We start from the raw sequence: 15,118 nt of genomic DNA on the forward strand, positions 1-15,118 counted from the left end.
GACACCACACGGGGAATAATGGTGTGGAAAGCTATATATGTGTACGGTGATAGTAGTGTGGGAGACTATGTTCACAATAATGGTGTGGAAAGCTATATATGTGTACGGTGATAGTAGTGTGGGAGACTATATTCACAATAATGGTGTGGAAAGCTATATATGTGTACGGTGATAGTAGTGTGGGAGACTATATTCACAATAATGGTGTGGAAAGCTATATATGTGTACGGTGATAGTAGTGTGGGAGACTATATTCACAATAATGGTGTGGAAGGCTATATTCACGGTACGGTGATAATAGTGTGGAAGGCTATATTCACTGTACGGTGATAATAGCCTGACAGGCGATTTTCACCGTACAGTGATAATGGTGTGGAAAGCTATATTCAATGTATGGTGATAATAATGTGGGAGACTATTTTCTCCGCACAGTAATCTTGGTGGACGATTTTCATCAGTAACTGTAACCAATTCTGAATCCGCCATTCTGCTGGTAATAATATTATAGCTTTGGGAGGCCTTCCAAAGCCCCTCGTGCTAAGGCAGGGAACCCAAAAATTCGCTCAACTAATCCTAAGAAAAAAACCAACCTAGTACCTTTAACTACCTCTAATACGAAAAACAAACAACCTCTAGCTATCCATAATAGAAAACAAAACCCAGGACTGCTTTCCACTACCTTTCAATACCTCACAAATCAAAATGGTGACCGAGAATCAAAACAATGGTCAAACTAGGAAATTTTAAACTTTCACAAATCTATAAAGGTTTGTTCTTTATGTTCTATACAAATTGAATAAATGAACGTCTGACAAAAGGTCCAAAGTGAAAACACAAATTGAAAGAAATGCTATAACGAAGAGCTTTCGGGAGGCCTCCTTAGCTTTTGTTCTTGGCAAACCTTTTCTATTTTTTTTAAACCAGTCTGCACGCAGGAAGAAAATTATGACGTACGGTGAAAATAGTCAGTCCGTTATAATAACGGCATGCGATTTCGGTCACAACTTTCCAACGGTAATTTTGGGGTAAAAATCAGTCTGAAAGTCTGAAATGTCAGACGTTGAACTGTCGTAACTACATTTCTAATCAAGATAGAAACAAAATTCAAAGTGTTTTGTAATCAGTGTTGCCAGCTCTTTCGGATTTCAGGTGATTGGGCTTGAGTTGAGAATTTTTGTTAAACTCCCTGTCCCTACTACTATCTAGACAGGCTGTCATTATCCCCAGACACCTGTCTGGGGATAATGAAAATTTGTGATCCCCAAACCAGGGCTGGCGAGTCGGAGTCTGAGTCGGTTGTTTGAGGGTGGAGTCGGAGTCGGAGTCGGAGTTGGTTTTAGAAGTCCCGACTCCGACTCCTTACCACTTTCAGACATTGCATTTTTATGGGTGTGACTTTTTTACGAAACCCGACGAATCCCGACAAAGTTATGGGAAGTAGGTGGCAGTGGGGAGTGAACCTAGAACTCAGGGAATTGTGCACCATTGGGGAGTGAACCTGGGACTGGGTTTCGTAAAAAAGAACTAGTGCTTTTTTACGAAACCCGCCGAAACCCGACCATATCCAGCAAAGTTATGGGAAGTAGACAACTGTGGGGAGTGAACCCGAGACTCAGGGAAGTGTACACCAGTCGGGAGTGAACCTGAGACTAAGGATATCGGCCGGTTTCGTAAAAAAGAATTAGTGCTTTATTACGAGACCCGCTGAAACCCGACAATATCCAGCAAAGTTATGGGAAGTAGACAACTGTGGGGAGTGAACCCGAGACTCAGCCGAAACCCGAAAATGCCGGCAAAGTTATGGGAGTTTGGCAACAGTGGGGGGTGATCCTGGGAGTCAGGGAATTGCACACCAGGAGATGGATAACTGTGGGTATCCGAGCCGAACTATAGGAGTTTGGTACCAGAGGAGAATGAACCTGACACTATAGAAGGTGGGCGCCAGTGGGGAGTGAACCTGGGATTCAGGGAATTACACACCAGTGGGGATTTAACCTGGGAATATGTAAAAAAGGATAACAGTGGGAAATAAACCTGGGACTAAAGGAGATGGATACCATTGAAATTTGAAGCCGGGTATGAGAGTTTGGTACCAGAGGAGAATGAACCTGACACTATAGGAGGTGGGCGCCAGTGGGGAGTGAACCTGGGACTATGTAAACAGGATATCAGTGGGAAATAAACCTGGGACTAAAGGGAGATGGATACCATTGAAAGTTGAAGCCGGATATGAGAGCTTGGTACCAGAGGAGAATGAACCTGACACTATAGGGGGTGGGCGCCAGTGAGGAGTGAACCTGGGACTATGTAAAAAGGATATCAGTAGGAAATAAATCTGGGACTAAAGGGAGATGGCTGCTATTGGGAGTTGAAGCCAGATTTGGGAGTTGGGTACCAGGGGAGAGAGAAACCTGACACTATAGGAGGCGGGCGCCAGTGGGGAGTGAACCTGGGACTATGTAAAAAGGGTATCAGTGGGAAATAAACCTGGGACTAAAGGGAGATGAATACCATTGAAAGTTGAAGCCGGATATGAGAGTTTGGTACCAGAGGAGAATGAACCTGACACAATAGGAGGTGGGCGCCAGTGGAGAGTGAACCTGGGACTCAGGGAATTGCACACCAGTGGGGAGTTAACCTGGGAATATGTATAAAGGATATCAGTAGGAAATAAATCTGGGACTAAAGGGAGATGGATACCATTGGGAGTTGAAGCCGGATTTATTTCCCACTGATATCCTTTTTTAGATATTCTCAGGTTAACTCCCCACTGGTGTGCAATTCCCTGATTCCCAAGTTCACTCCCCACTGGCGCCCACCTTCTATAGTGTCAGGTTCATTCTCCTCTGGTACCCATCTCCTATAGTTCGGCTCGGATACCCACAGTTATCCATCTCCCACAGTCCGAGGTTAACTCCCAATTGGTGTGCACTTCCCTGAGTCCCAGGTTCACTCCACATTGGCGCCGATCTCCTATAGTGTCAGGTTCATTCTCCTATGGTACTCAACTCCCATATCCGGCTTCAACTTTCAATGGTATCCATCTCCCTTTAGTTCCAGGTTTATTTCCCACTGATATCCTTTTTACACAGTCCCAGGTTAACTCCCCACTGGTGTGCACTTCCCTGAGTCCCAGGTTCACTCCACACTGGCGCCCATCTCCTATAGTGTCAGGTTCATTCTCCTCTGGTACTCAACTCCCATATCCAACTATCAACTTTCTATGGTATCCATCTCCCTTTAGTCCCAGGTTTATTTCCCACTGATATCCTTTTTACACAGTCCCAGGATCACCCCCCACTGTTGTCAAACTCCAATAACTTTGCCGGATATTGTCGGGTTTCGTAATAAAGCACTAATTCTTTTTTAAGAAACCCGCCGAAACTGGCCGATAACCTTAGTCTCAGGTTCACTCCCGACTGATGTACACTTCCCTGAGTCTCGGGTTCACTCCACACAGTTGTCTACTTCCCATAACGTTGCTGGATATTGTCGGGTTTCGTAAAAAAGCACTAGTTCTTTTTTACGAAACCCGCCGAAACCCAGTCCCAGGTTCACTCCCCAATGGTGTACACTTCCCTGAGTTCTAGGTTCACTTCCCATAACTTTGTCGGAATTCGGCGGGTTTCGCAGGGTTTCGTAAAAAAGACACACCGCATTTTTATATCATTCAATGTGTAATATTTTAGATACTAGATATAGATAGTATCCAGGCCTACAGAATTTGAAAAAAATTACATTGGTATTAGCTAAAGGTGAACTATGCTTCCAAAACTCCCTTTCCTCCCCAACCTTCATGCTCTCGTGCCGTACATTTAAGTTGGCATCAATGCCAATCACCCCGTACCTGACTAGAGGGAGGGTGGGGATGCTGACTCTTCAATGTTAAAGTTAGGTTATTAGAAAGTGGGTTAACCATAAGACCATAAGAAGTGACTTTATTTTAGGATAAATGGTTTCAGTTTCAATATTGTCTTAATTTCACTTTTCCTCTTTTTGTTGGTCTTAATGACAGTTTTATTCATATCTTAGTTGCAGTTTCCTTTTTGTATAGTTTCAGTTCCTTTTTTGTCCTAGTTTCAAATATGAAGCAGCTTGTATTGTTATAATACATATACTGGGGAAAAGCTAAAAGTAGCTGCGAGTGTTGGTTGCATATTATTACCTATTAATACTATGCTTGAGGAGTCGGAGTCGGAGTCGGTTTCAAGGCTGGAGTCGGAGTCGGTTTAAAAATAACTGACTCCGCCAGGCATGCCCCAGACACATATTTGAAACTCCGCTCTTTAAACCAATTATCCACATTCCAGAATATGGAATGTTTCCAAATACACATAGAAATAAGGAAAGTTAATAAAATATCTATAAAAACATAAAATTAACCAACATTAAATCAGTTGTTACTACATATACACAATATGCGTCGACTTCGAAGTGGGTGTCATGGCCGAATAGTCTAGTCATCTCCCTGGAAGTTTTACCAGAATCGATGCTATGGGTTCGAATCCTGGTTCCGCCACTTTTTAAAAAAATTTTTATTCCGTCTTCTTTTTACAGAACGTTGCAAGGGAAAAATGTCCCGTCCATCCTCCCACCACCTTTTTTTTTTTTTTTAAAACACTCTCTCTCTCTCTTGGTTCCTTTCTAGTTTCTAGCAAATTGTCATATTAAATATTAGTCCCCACTCCGATCTAAAAAATTGTCTAATAAGAATAAATAATTAAAAAACAAAAAACAGAAATATTCAGAGAGCGACCAATTGGTCAAATAGAGGAGAGAAAAAAAACAAACAATAATTTAAAAATAAATAAAATTCATTTTAAGAAGGAAAAGGCTATTCGGACTCAAGTCTGAATTGCTTCCCGTGGCAATTCGGACCCCGAGTCTGAATTGCCTCCCATGGCAATTCGGACCCCGAGTGTGAAGTGCCTCCTGTGACAATTCGGTCTTCGTAAACACACACACACACACTCATGAGTGTCTCTAAGTCATTAAAAACAGAATAATCACACACACACTCCACCCCCCCCCCAACAACCATTTCCCCTAAGAGCAGGTGGCTTTTTCTCTTTGATCTCGTATCACCATGTTCTCCCCTGCGTCCAGCGCCTCGGTCATTTGTGGGTTGTGGAGATGTTAATGGTTACCCCCATCGTCTACTTGAGAAGTCGCTGGTTACTCCCCAATCCCATTACCAGTTGATCATTAATTTTCTCTCCGTATTCAACCAGTGCTTATTTTATTAATAGGCACCTAGTCCAGTATTATCTAATAAAATTAGTATTAGACGGTACTCTGCACCTACCCCAGTGGCGGGGCTCTATTGCATGGTTTGCCACCAAGAATCGCCTCTATTTTTATATTTAGAAATAAAACAGCATTTTTTAATTTAAAAAGAATTAGATACTGCCTTTTGCCTTTTGTCAAAGCCCGACCCATACTGCCTTTTAAATAAAACGCTCAAAGCCCAAAGTCATATTATTTTCCTTTCCCCCCCCCCCCCCCCCCCAATTTTTCGCGGCCGCAAATGGCAAAATATATAATGTAGATATGTCATGCATGTATCTTTTGCAACATGCTCATGGCAAATCAAATAAATCTTCCAACACAAAGACACTCTTTTATCTATGCGAGGGCAAATTGATTGTTAACGTTAACAATAGCGACTACAATTGTAATCTCCCAAAGACCACGAATATTTAGATTGTTTTTGTTCTTTAAGTCGCTTGCAACACATTTAGGTCATATCAGCGCCAGTAAAAAGGGAGAAATTGGATAGTAAAAAGTTCTAGAATTACAATTAAAAAGTACCCAAGAAAAAGTAAGACAAAGGGGAATAATAGATCACCGCTTTTGAAGGTTAGTCATCTTCGGGAGTTCTAAAACGTGACTTGCTCGCTCACTCGCCCTCCTACCTACCGACTGACAACTTACAACTGAAAACACAGACTAGGAGGGTCCTGTGTGTATTCTCTATGACTGAGAACGAGCACCTGGGGATAATCACAGCGATCTATAGACATTGAGCTCAACCCAATTAGAATTTTTTTACCAAAGAATCTAATTTTAAATGCTTCAAACGGCAATTAATAGCACCGAACGAAAAAGATACCACTCACAGTAAATAGATAAATTCATCCTGCTCAAAATGAGTTATATTATTTCTACTGGTGGTCACTTTAAAAGCAGCTTCAAAATCTGAATAGCCGAATAGCAAGACCAGTATTGCCAGAAACCTTTGCAAAACTCTCGCCAACTTTATGCCAGAAATCCGCCAACTTTATCCTACTTCACCTGTGATATTTGCCCAAAATCCGCTAAAAATAAAAATACGCCATTTGATTTAAAACATTCATAATCAGCAATAGTGTATTGTCACAAAATAAGAATTATGTTACTGAACGCTACTCACCTATTTACTACTGTTTCCTTTTTAGAGGCTTGAAGATTTGGAGTTTCGATTTTGTTTGAGCGGGAATTAATTAATAAGGCGTCGCAGTCCTAATGGCGCTTGCCGTGAACTGTTTTTTTTTTCAAGTGGATCTAATGATTTCTATAGAGATAGTTCTCCATTTCTCTCTGTCCTGTGCCAGTAGTTTTAGTTGAGAGAGGTCTTTGTTGGTATGGAGGTGTCTTGGAAGAGATGGTTCTTGATTTTGCTGGGTGCTGGCTGTTTGGTCGTGTTGTGATGAGTCTAGGTGTTGTTGGTAGTATTGTTGAAGATCTTTTTTAGTGATGTTGGGAGTGAGGTGGGTGTTCTGCCAGCGTACTTTTTGCCATTCTATGACAGGTATTCCTCCATGGCCGTTTGTGCAGGGATTGACTCGTCTCGCCTAAGAATATGTCAGAAAAGTTTCCATCTTTGGTATTTGATGGTGTCGCTGATTGGTCTCTTTGGGCAGCGTTCGTATAGTTCGTCATTTGATATTTTATCTGGCCAATATATTCCTAACATTGTTCTTAGATGTTTTCTGTTGAGCGGGAATAGACTGTTAGATATTATATTGCTTTCACCTTCATTTAATCTGAATTAGGTTTTGTAATATAGATCTAGGCCAACAGTACTCACAGTACGTGCTCTTAGATGTCACTTTAGCGGGGGGGGAGAAGTAATAATTAGACTCGATAGCTTTACTTAATAAAGGGTAGTATACAAATCATCAAAAATCCACCCAAAAAGTCCGCCATCCGCCAGACCATTATTTTTAGGCGCAACGCGATGATAAAAATCCGCAAATTTGGAGGAAAATGTGCCAACCTGGCAACACTAAACAAGACCAGTGACAAAAAGAGTGTTGATAAATAAAAATAGATGACAGTTTTAGCACTCTAGCAGCTATTGTAATTATTAAAATTTCGCACAATTGGCAGTAAACCATCTCTCTCTCTCTCTCTCTCTCTCTCTCTCTCTCTCTCTCTCTCTCTCTCTCTCTCTCTCTCCCCCTCCGTCCCCTCTCTCTCTCTCTCTCTCCCTCCGTCCCTCTCTCTCTCTCTCTCTCTCTCTCTCTCTCTCCCTCCCTCCCTCCCTCTCTCTCTCCCTCCGCCCCCTCTCTCTCTCTCTCTCCTCCTCTCTCTCCTCTCCTCTCTCCTCTCTCTCTCTCTCTCCTCTCCTCTCTCTCTCTCCTCCTCCCCCCCCCTCTCTCCCTCTCTCTCTCTCTCTCTCTCTCTCTCTCTCTCTCTCTCTCTCTCTCTCTCTCTCTCTCTCTCTCTCTCATAATCCATATCCATTTGTCCAATGGATTTCAGCTTTATAAAAAATAAGTAAATAAATAGGGTTACCCCGAAGAAATGGCTACCAAGCTATATTTAACATAATATTTATTGTGTTGTGTGTTTTATACTGATTATCATACTAAAATCAACCGAAATCCATTCGTAGGGGGGGGAAAAGTTATTGATGGATGTCTATATATTATTATATACTCCCTCTAGAAATTTGAAACAGATTATCAAACTAAAATAATAAAAAAAAAACATATGCATGCGGACGCTTGTTTGGTTGGTGCTACAATCCGACCCGGATTTGTGTTGGTACCACCAAAAATTCGGCAAACAGGCTACAAAATGCACCACTCCTTGCACATTTTCGGAAAACTGGACAGCCGGCCACCTATAAGCAATATGGTGGCCGGCTCCAAGGACAACCTTCTGTTTGCATATGATAAACAATCTGGCCGCAACTTTCTGGTCGATACAGGAGCTGAGATCAGTGTGTTACCGGCTTCAACAAACGACCTTCGCCGCGGACAACACGGGTTCCCGTTAGCAGCCGCCAATGGTACACTCATCAAATCATATGGACAACGTAAACTGTCCTTACACATAGGATCACACCAGTATGAATGGACATTTACACTGGCAGCCGTCAACAGACCAGATTTCCTTCGGGCTCATTCACTACTCGTCGATCTGAAGGGCAATCGCCTAATGCACAGCGGCACCTATGCTTCAGTCTCACTCATGACTTCACAGCATACAGCCCCACACATCTCAATCATCACAACTGACGATGAGAATCAGTTCACTCAGCTGTTATCTACACGGCCAGCACTCACTTCGCCCACGTTTTCATGTCCCACAACAAAGCATTCTGTGGAACACCATATAACCACAACGGGCCCTCCGGTACACTCAAAAGCACGCCGTCTGGCACCAGACAAACTAGCAGTAGCAAAATCGGAGTTTGACAACATGGAGGCTCTAGGAATCGTACGTCGTTCCAACAGTCTGTGGGCATCGCCTCTACATGTGGCACCTAAACCCAACGGAGGTTGGAGACCATGTGGAGACTACCGCAGGTTAAACGGTTCTACTACTCCAGATCGCTACCCGATTCCTCACATACAAGACCTCTCAGCAAGACTATCAGGTTGCAAAATCTTCTCAAAAGTCGACCTCATTCGCGGTTACCATCAGATCCCAGTCCACGAGCAGGACATCTCCAAGACAGCAATCATAACCCCATTTGGCCTCTATGAATTCCTCCGGATGCTCTTTGGGTTAAAAAACGCTGCACAGACTTTCCAGAGACTGATGGACACAGTTTGTCAGGGTTTGAACTTCACATTTGTTTACCTTGATGACATCCTCATAGCTAGCAAAAATGCAGATGAACACAAAAAACACTTGAATGCCCTTTTTGATAGGCTAGAGAAATATGGATAAGTGGTGAATTCAGACAAGTGCATTTTCGGGGTGAAAGAGATTGATTTCCTTGGACACAGGATCAGTTGTCACGGAGCAACTCCTCTTCCAGCGAAAGTGGAGGCAATTCGCTCATTCCCCACCCCTACAACAACATCAGGCCTACAGGAATTTGTTGGCATGGTCAATTTCTACCACTGTTTCGTGCCAGCAGCAGCTCAACTAATGCAACCACTTTACAAGGCATTGGCTGGTCAAACAAAAAAATCTGCACCCCTTCAATGGACAAATACCCTACAACACGCTTTCAAGTCAACAAAAGAAGCCTTGGCCCAAGCAACTATGTTGTCCCACCCGCAGACATCAGCTCCTACTTCACTGACAGTAGACGCTTCTGATATAGCGATGGGGGGTGGGGGGGGGGGGGTGGGGGGAGTACTAGAACAAAACATTGACGGCCAATGGAAACCTCTCGCCTTTTTCAGCCGCCAGCTTCGTCCTCCGGAACAGAAATACAGCGCTTTTGATCGGGAGCTCCTGGCTGTCCACTGTGGCGTTCGGCATTTCCGTTACTTCTTGGAAGGACGAATATTCACCATTTTCACGGATCATAAACCACTAACATTTGCAATGAACAAGGTTTCAGAACCATGGTCCGCACGCCAACAACGACAACTATCTGCCATCTCAGAATTCTCAACTGATATCCAACACATATCAGGAAAAGACAATCCAGTAGCTGATGCGTTGTCAAGAACAACAGTAGAACACGACACCTCAGACGACTTCGGTCTCAGTGCGATTTCTGAGGGAATAGATTATGAGGCCATGGCAACAGCTCAATTGAATGATGAGGAGATCCAATCACTACGCACCTCAGAAACATCCCTGCGACTGAAAGACATTTCTTACGGGACTAATGGCACTACAGTTCTCTGTGACATATCGACCGGAAGAGCACGGCCAGTGGTTCCCAAATCATGGCAACGAAAGATGTTCGACGCCATCCATGGTCTTTCACATCCAGGAATCAGAGCTACCCGCCGACTAATTTCACAGAAAATGGTATGGAAGGGAATGACCAAACAGATCAATGCATGGGCAAAGACCTGCACATCATGCCAAAGGGCAAAAGTACACAGACACACGAGGGCGCCCCTGGGAGAATATGAAAAACCCAGCGGACGTTTCAGCCATGTCAACATCGATTTGGTTGGACCACTGCCCCCCTCACGTGGTTATACATATCTGCTTACGATGGTGGACAGATTTACCAGATGGCCTGAAGCAATACTCATTACCAGTACTGACACAGAAGAAATAGCACGAGCATTCATCGCACACTGGGTTGCTAGATTCGGAGTACCAGAGAACATTTCATCAGACCGAGGACCACAGTTCACTTCACAGTTGTGGTCAAACGTGTGCACACTCCTTGGTACTCAAATCAAACAAACAACAGCTTACCATCCCCAAGCAAATGGATTGGTTGAACGTTTCCACCGCCGCATGAAGGAAGCCATTCGAGCGAAACTAGAAGGACCAAACTGGATTGATCAACTTCCCTGGGTGATGTTAGGTATACGTACCGCCCCAAAAGAAGACCTCGATACCTCGTCGGCAGAACTCGTATATGGGGCACCTATTACAGTACCTGGAGACTTTGTTCCTGGTCCGGATCCCAACACCAATACTCCTGAAATGTTGAAAAACCTCCGTGAGAAAGTGGGTCAACTTCGTCCAGTTCCTCCGTCCACGCATAAAAAAGCAACAAGCTTCGTACCACGGGACATCAGCAAAGCTAAATACGTGTTCATACGTCATGATGGACATCGAAGACCACTCCAGACTCCGTACACAGGACCGTATAGAGTTCTAGAAACCGGTGACAAAGTTTTCAAACTACAAGTAGGAAACAAAGAAGACTCAGTCTCAATCGACAGACTAAAACCCGCACACTGTGACATTGATCAACCTGTTCAGGTACATGAACCACCACGAACGGGAAGACCGAAGAAAGCACAGAACACGGGAGAGAGTAAAACGGGTGCAACCAACCAGGAGAAACGTATGATCTTTCCTGATGAGGAAACGTTGCAGACCGAATCCAAACGCACTGAAAGGGGACGATTATCCAAACCCCCTGATCGGCTGGATTCATGACAAATGAACAAAAGCTCTGGCGGGAGCTATGTAGTGTTATACATTGTTAATATGTTGTGTTGCGGGCTTTAGTAACATTTTGTTATTTATTGTTATTTTGCAGTTGTTACCCTAAAAGTAATTTTGTCAACTGAATAAAGTTACACCGGATTGTTTTTCCGGTAAAACCGGAGTTTTGGCATCACTAAATTTGGCATGAGCTTAGAATATACATTTGATAATGTACATACACATTTTTTAAATAATTCAATTATTACTTTTGAAGTTATTCATTATTTTGTAAAATGTCCTTAAAATAAATAAAACACTAAAACGTGTTAATTTAATGCCGACAATATTATGACATTGCTCACTCTTTGAAGAAGTTGGTATATAAACAAAGAATCAATGAAATAAGAATTATTAATGTGACATTTATCTTATTTATCAGAGGATATACGATTTCAAAATGCCAAAAGTTAAAGAAGGATATCTAATTTCAAAGTACAGTTTTGAAACAATGTGAAGCCGGGCGGGAAGGGAAAGAAATGTCAAGAAACAGGATGGGAGAGGAAGAGAAAGAATGAGAGAGTAAAACACACACACACACACACACACACACACACACGTGAGAGAGCGAGCAAGAGAGAAGAGAGAGAGAGAGAGAGAGAGAGAGATAAAGAAAAAGAGGAGCGAGAGAGGAGGGTAGAGAGACCCTTACCTTGATCATTAACCAATGCAGCTAGACAAAGAAATAATATCACGTGTTGTGTATCAAAATGCACAAAAACATACATATGTACCACACGCTTGATGACGTCATGACAAATTGTCCTGGCATTTTAATCGTGATGAGCATTGACCAATTAGAATCATTCCTTTGTAAGGTTGTCAGGGAATAACCAAGAGTTGTTTACCGTTTTTAAAATTCATTATCGGTTGAACCATGGAATTGTGGAAACAGTCATTCTTTCTCCGAGATAGATAAAGACACGCCCTTTGCTGTGGTATCTTACATGGTATTGGTGGAGGAAAAGACTTAATATTACTAAGTCTTGGGAATGGTTGCTCTCTGAGAGAACGTCAACTCTCGTTTTGAATGTGTCATTGATAGTTGCTTTTTTCAACTTGAAACTTATATTACTTATCGTTAATAGTTTTGTTGAATTATTATGTTTTCATGTAAAAAAAATGATTGTAGTTTCTGAAACAACCAAAAACTGAAATTTGATAATTGTGACCATTTCCACGTTAAAACCTGTTTTCTTCGTTTTCTTCAATTTTTGGTTTTTCGTACCCAATCATTGCTTATTTTAAGCTTTAAAATTTGATATCAAATTGATAAAATTCGGATTATTCATTGCCGAGATATGATCGTTTCAAGTAGGGAATGTGTAAAAACCAAGTTCTGAGAAAATCGACTTTGAAGTGAGGCACCGTTTTCTTCTTCTTCTTCCAGTGTCATCTCATGGGTTGAGGTCGACTTGAAATGACACGCCAATCTTCCCTGTTGACGGCTTGCTGACTGCATTCGGTTGCCGACAATCCTGTCCATGTCCTCACATCATCTATCCAAGTTCTTGCTGGCCTGCCTCTTCCTCTTTTCCCCTCAACTCTACCCTCAAGAATGTCATTGTTGACAGTTTGATGGCGTCTTAGGTGTCCAAAATACTTTAGTTTTCTTGTTTTTATTACTTTCATTAGGGTCGGTCTGATATCAAGGATGTCACAGACTTCTTGATTTGTTTTCTTTTCTTTCCAACTGATTTTCCCAAGGCGACGGAAAGTCCACATTTCAAAGGCCTCAATTCTTTTCTCTATTTGTTTGTTCAAGGTCCATGTTTCTGAGCCGTAGAGAAGTGCTGAGTGGACATAACATTTGAGTATTCTTATTCTCGTTTTCATCTGCGTTTGTTGCGAAGTTAAAATGTTATTCAGTTGATCGAACCTCGACTTAGCTATAGCAATCCTGTTTTTCACTTCCAGCTCATTCTTTCCGTTGTTGGTCATTGTCTGTCCAAGATATTTAAAAGAATCTACTTGTTCGATGTCTTGATTATTAATTTGGACTTTTGCGCTTTTTTTCAGGCTTCTTCGACATGACCATTACCTTCGTCTTTTGAACATTCATCTCTAGACCATTTGCTGTACTGTTCAGGTTTATTTGATTTGCAAGGATCTGTAGATTTGTCTCGTTCGATGCCAACAATACTGTATCATCTGCATATCTCAGATTATTTATCCTCCTACCTCCAATATGAAATGTGCTCGGTTTTACGGAAGATAAACTCTGTGTACAGGTTAAATAGATATGGAGAGAGGATACATCCTTGACGAACTCCTCTTTTAATTGGCGTGAAAGGTGACAGATCGCCCTGAATCCTGATGGCTGCTTTTTGATGCCAATATAGATTTGTGATTAGCCGTATATTTTTGCCATCAATGCCTGCCTTTTCCAGACATGTCATTAATTCTCCATGCTGTACCCTATCAAATGCTTTGCGTAATCGATAAAGCATGCATAGATTTCTTTTTGATGATCAAGGTATTTTTGTGTGGTATTATTTAAACAGAAAATTGCTTCTCTTGTCCCATTATTTTTTCTAAAGCCAAACTGTACATCGCCAACTTCATTATCGATGGCAGACCTGATTCTTTCTAGGATGATCTTCAATAATAATTTAGTTACATGGGGCATCAGACTTAATGTGCGGAAATCACTGCAAGTTGTCGCCTTTGTTTTTTTCGGTAGGGTGATGTAAACCGATTTGGCAAGTTCGTCTGGAATATAGCCTGTATTGTAAATACTATTAAAGAGATCTGTTAGTTTCACAATTGAGAATTCTTTCAAAATTTTTAGCATTTCTGTTACAATGCCATCTTCACCCTCAGCCTTGCCATCTTTCATATTTTTCAATGCATTTTCTATCTCACATGCGAGTATTGGAGGACCGTCAGTGTTGCTTGGCAAAGGTATTTGGGGCCTGTCATCATCAAATAACTCGCCAATGTATTGACACCATCTTTCCTTTATATCCTCTTTCTCAAATAATATTTTACCATTCTTGTCTTAATACAGTTATTGTTGTTAGTGGTGCGTTTTTTTGGCCGAAATTTGTCTTATTTCCCCTTGGGCTGCTTTTCCATCTAGGCCAAATATTTCGATCATCCTGCATTTGTGGTTAAGCCAATTTTCTTTTGCTATGCGACATTTGTGTTGGATTTTCTTATTCAGCGTTTCATACTCTAGTTTGTTCTTCATTTGTTTACGTTCTGACATGAGATCCAAAATTTCTGGTGTCATCCATTGCTTTCTTGTTCTTTTCTCCTTCTTTGGAATATCCTTATTACCGAATTTTATGATGTCTTTGAATATGTTCCATTTTATATCAATTTCTTCAATTTCATTTGCTTGTGAGAATTGTTCTTGTGATTCAATAAGTAGTTCATCATATCTGTTCGAAACAGAGACATTATATTTCTCCTGCAATTCTGATGACCATTTTAGACGATCGATGTCCAATTTTTCTAATAACTTTGGTTTTTTAATTTTCTTTAGCTTTAACCACACACACACACACACACACACACACACACACACAGAGAGAGAGAGAGAGAGAGAGAGAGAGAGAGAGAGAGAGAGAGAGATTTGAGCTAATTTTGTTTGAAGGGTTTTTACGGCGATTGCAACACTGATTGCAGTAGTATTGGTGGTGGTAGGGGTGGTGTTGTGGTGGTTGTAATAGTTGTTGCAGCAATGGTGATGTGATAGTGGTGGTAGATATGATGATGTAATGGTGGTTGTAGTATGGATGGTGATGTTGTAGTTGTG

The 15,118-nt window shown here is 41.8% G+C and overlaps 1 protein-coding gene across 1 annotated transcript in view; it reads right to left on the reverse strand.

The window, feature by feature from the left end:
- LOC144980271 (uncharacterized) overlaps nucleotides 1-6,237 on the reverse strand; it is a 40,142-nt gene extending 33,905 nt beyond the window's left edge. The window contains exon 1 of the mRNA XM_078927904.1: nucleotides 6,120-6,237. The gene's annotated coding sequence lies outside the window, so the exon portion shown is untranslated. The remainder of the gene's footprint in view (nucleotides 1-6,119) is intronic.
- Nucleotides 6,238-15,118: the final 8,881 nt, after the last annotated feature.

The sequence above is a fragment of the Berghia stephanieae genome, chromosome 9 (genome assembly GCF_034508935.2).
Source record: "Berghia stephanieae isolate SIO BIC M18660-M18661 chromosome 9, UCSD_Bste_1.3, whole genome shotgun sequence".
In the NCBI taxonomy this organism is placed as follows: domain Eukaryota; kingdom Metazoa; phylum Mollusca; class Gastropoda; order Nudibranchia; family Aeolidiidae; genus Berghia; species Berghia stephanieae.